This window comes from Oncorhynchus masou, chromosome 25 (assembly GCF_036934945.1).
Source record: "Oncorhynchus masou masou isolate Uvic2021 chromosome 25, UVic_Omas_1.1, whole genome shotgun sequence".
Classification (NCBI taxonomy): domain Eukaryota; kingdom Metazoa; phylum Chordata; class Actinopteri; order Salmoniformes; family Salmonidae; genus Oncorhynchus; species Oncorhynchus masou.
Genome location: NC_088236.1, coordinates 20498410 through 20502802, shown reverse-complemented (window position 1 = coordinate 20502802; position 4393 = coordinate 20498410). Strand labels below are relative to the sequence as shown.

At 43.7% G+C, this 4393-nt stretch overlaps 1 long non-coding RNA gene across 1 annotated transcript; it reads left to right on the top strand.

Annotated features, from left to right (window-relative positions):
* The first annotated feature begins 1587 nt into the window (after positions 1 to 1587).
* On the top strand, positions 1588 to 4112 carry LOC135513517 (uncharacterized). The gene is made up of 3 exons (XR_010451552.1): positions 1588 to 1835; positions 3505 to 3560; positions 3864 to 4112. It is a non-coding gene; the product is annotated as an uncharacterized LOC135513517 (long non-coding RNA).
* Positions 4113 to 4393: the final 281 nt, after the last annotated feature.

The following is a 4393-nucleotide window of genomic DNA, read 5'->3' as shown; positions in this document are numbered from 1 at the left end:
GTGCTGCTACTTCTGTACTTTTGATAAGCGCCTAGAGTGCCACTTGGGACGCACCCATGGGGTAACATACAGTACTGTGAGGAAAGGAGTCTGTGCTCAGTATGTTCAATTAACATTAAGGTAACACAAGGTGAAAGTTAAATTTGACTTCCCCTTTTAACCCGACCTCTCTGAAAGGCACTCAGAGGTAATGGAGAGGTACTAACTCTGGGCTAACCTCTGAATACCAGCCAAGGGGGACAATAGAGTGCAATATATTTATATGTCTGCATGCTGTGTGTAGGGACTTCAAATCCAGAAATGAGAGGATAATGATGTCCTTGGAGATTTGATTTCTTCTGCATCCCTGCTCTTTGTTTCACCACTCCTATTCTATGTTTTAGCTGCTTCTGCTGTGTTGCAAAAAAACAAATACATATTGGTTTCTGCGCATTTATTGAAGTAACAATTGGGCAGTTTTCTACCAACAACACACTGTCAATACTAGAGTAGAGTTCATCATCATATCAACGTTGTGTAACAAAGCAAAACAACTCCCAAAATTTGGAAAGAGTTATTTGAACAAGTTCAAAATAACAAAAACATTAGAAATTATGACATTTTGAAAAGTTCAAGACGATGTTTAAAATAACAAGCCCCAGAATAACTTCTGGGTTTGACAGACAATAACATCAGAGAGCTTCTGGGAAAGGCCCAGCAGATGTCCAAACCACATCTAAGACACTCAGAGCTGAGTAGACAGTAAGTATGCTTCTGGCTGTACAGAGAGAGAGAGAGAGAGAAAGAGCACACTAGTACTAGCAGCAGTCGGTAAACTGCCGGTACACCTCAGCCGGATCTGCATGAGCTCGGCCACCACGGCTTCAGATCCAGTTGAAACCTGCGAAGATTAACTCAGCAGGCCAAGTCAGAGTAAGTTAGAGAGGGCACCGCGTCAGAGAGTATGCCAGGCAGGCCAGGCCAGGCCAGGTCACCTTATCACGTGCAGCAGCCTGGCACCTAAAGCCCATAAGTAGCTCAGATGTCAGCCCGCCAGTGTGGCTGACCATGCCGTAACCACCTCTGTAATTTCAACTGTCTTAAAATGGAAGGTATTTAGTCAGGATCATTATAAGATGATTATAAGACATGACAACAGGGTCATACATGCTTAGGAAAATTATTATTAGGTAACCCACCCCATTCACGAAAATGGTTCTCTCCTACAGATAGTGAGTCACGTGGCCATTGGTTGCTTTGCAGTATAAAGCAGGCAGACAGGCATTGAGGCATTCAGTTACTGTTTGATTGAATGTTAGAATGGGCAAAACGAGTGACCTAAGTGACTTGGAGAGTGGTATGATCGTTGGTGCCAGGCGCACCTGTTCCAGTATCTCACAAACAGCCGGCCTCCTGGGCTTTTCACACACAACAGTGTCTATGGTGTACAGAGAATGGTGAAACTAACAAAAAACATCTTGTCAGTGGCAGTCCTGTGGGCAACAACAGCTCGTTGATGAGAGAAGTCGAAGGAGAATGGCAAGAATTGTGCAAGCTAAAAGGCGGGCCACAAACAGGTAAGTAATGGCGTATTACAACATTGGTGGGCAGAACGACATCTCGGAACGCACGACTCGTCGGTCCTTGTCACGGATGGGCTATTGCAGGAGACGACCACACTGGGTTCAACTCTTATCAGCTAAAAACAAGAAGATCACCAACACTGGACAACTGAGGAGTGGAAAAACATTGCCTGGTCGGACAATTCCTGGTTCCTGTTGCGTCATGCAGATGGTAGAGTCAGGATTTGGCGTAAGCAGCATGAGTCCATGGCCTCATCCTGCCTGGTGTCAAAGGTACAGGCTGGTGGCGGTGGTGTAATGGTGTGGGGAATGTTTTTGTGGCATGGTCCCTTGAAACCAATTGAGCAATGTTTACATGCCCCAAAGAATTCAGGCTGTTCTGGAGGGATCCAACCCCATACTAGATGGGTGTAGCTAATAAACATTTAAATTGTATAACATTTTAATATTATAAAGGAATCATACTACATTACTGCAGGCTTTAAGAAAAGTCTTACCCTATTCCCTTTCACGTTCTGGCCTTTTTTCTATGTAGAGCCATATCTCATCATATCTTTGTATTACATGTGCTTGTTATTACACCTAGTGCCTTGTATTACACCTAGCAGTGTTGTTCTGTTCCACTCTGGTGAGCAGATCCATCTTAGTGTCTCTGGTAATAATGCCTTAAGCATCTTGTGACTGACAGTCAGACACAGATCAAACCCCCAATTCCCTATCAGCCTTTTCTTTCAATACCAAAGACCAAATGCATACAGGTGTGACTGTGGATCAAGAAAGTTAATGCTGTCACGAATTATCTTACACATGACTCTAAAATGTGATAAATAACCATGTAAACACAAATTCTAACAGGCAGTAGGAGCAGGCATGGAAACGCTAAGCTGTCAGGCAGGCAGGGGGTATGTCAGATTGCTTGCCTGGCTGGGTGTTAAAGACCTCTCTGCATAACACATACTATGGAATAGCAGTCTTGGTAGCAAGCAACACATTACTGAGACTGTCAGCCCACCAGCTACCGTCTACTACCTTCAATGTTGTTTTGCAAACAAAGTTTGTTTTCAACAAGCAGAATGATGGAGAACAGCCAGGAGCCTAAATTAGACCTCTTTTCACTGCTTATCTTTTTTTTCTTTTTTTTTTTGTCGAGGTGCAAGCTGTCTCACCAGATAGGGGCATTTATTTACATAGTGTTTAATTACCTTCATATGTTTGTGTGTGTATTTGTGAGTTTGTGTGAGTGTTTGTGAGTTTGTCTGTGTGAGTTTGTGTGTGTGTTTGCAGCAGACAAAGATCATTATGCTGTTATTGTTAATGTCATTATCTCAGCTTGCTTTAGCAACAGTGGCCTTGTCATTTATGCTAATAAAGCTTATCAGAGGGAGACAGAGAGATAGAGACCAAGAGAGAGAGAGAGAGAGAGAGAGAGAGAGAGAGAGAGAGAGAGAGAGAGAGAGAGATGACAGCTGCTTTGTCTTGTTTCTGACTCACCGCAGCTTTGTTTACTGCCCTTCATGTCCACACGTTCCACCAACGTCTCGTACAGTACCACCTAGAGCTTGTCACACTATCTAACACACTAAGAAATGCCTATTGACTCTTTGATAACGTTACTCACAGTGTCTGTGTTCCAAATGGCACCTTCTTAAGTATACAGTAGCCCTGGTCAAAAGCAGCACACTATATAGAGAATAGGGTGCCATTCGGCACAAAGCCAATGTACCTCTGCTCTGCTGAATTTGTGTTCAGTTTTGTCATAGCAGTGCATAACACTGTGAAAACCCCACCAGAGCATTCTAAAGTAGGCTCTCACGTACAGAGCGATATCTAATGACCCAATGATGCATTTCCTCTACACTGTAGGGCTATAAAGATATACAATGAGCGTACAAAACATTAGGAACACCTTCCTAATATTGAGTTTAACCCCTTTTGCCCTCAGAACAGTCTCAATTCGTCGGGGCATGGACTCTAAAAGGTGGAGGAAGCGTTCCACAGGTATGCTGGCCCATGTTGACTCCAATGCTTCCCACTGTTGTGTCAAGTTGGCTGGAAGTCCTTTGTGTGGTGCACCATTCTTGATACACATGGGAAACTGTTGAGCATGAAAAACCTAGCAGTGTTGCAGTTCTTGACACAAACCGGTGTGCCTGGCACCTACTACCATACCCCGTTCAAGGGCGCTTAAATGTTTTGTCTTGCCCATTCACACTCTGAATTCCACACATACACAATCCATGTCTCAGTTGTCTATAGGCTTAAAAATCCTTCTTTAACCTGTCTCCTCCCCTTCATCTACAGTGACATCAATAAGGGATCACAGCGTTCACCTGGATTCACCTGGTCAGTCTGTCTTGGAAAGAGCAGGTGTTATTAATGTTCTGTACGCTCAGGGTAGCACAAACACATAACTCTAGCTCATGCCATCTTTACTCTAATATCAATTAATGTTGTCTGTGTACTTTTGGACTCCTTGTGCTGCTCTGGGACTTACTGGAGAATTTAGCACAATCTGTTTATTACAGTATCCTGCTGTGCTAGCACTTTGAATTACAATAAAATTGTATAAACAAACCCTTGCCCTCTTCTGTAGTTGAAACAAGTAAACAAACTATTATATGTCTGGATTTAATGGTTCCACCTGGCCCTGGGGGAGGTTGTGCTCCTGCCAGTTCAGGTCACCTGGGCATGCTCCAATGAACTCTGAACCCCAGGCACTGCCCTCCCTCCCAGGGTGTGTGTGTGTGTGTGTCCTATATGACCTCTTTATTCTTTACCTCTACTCTACCTCCTGTCACTAATATCCTCCTGTATATAGGATGTATACTGCT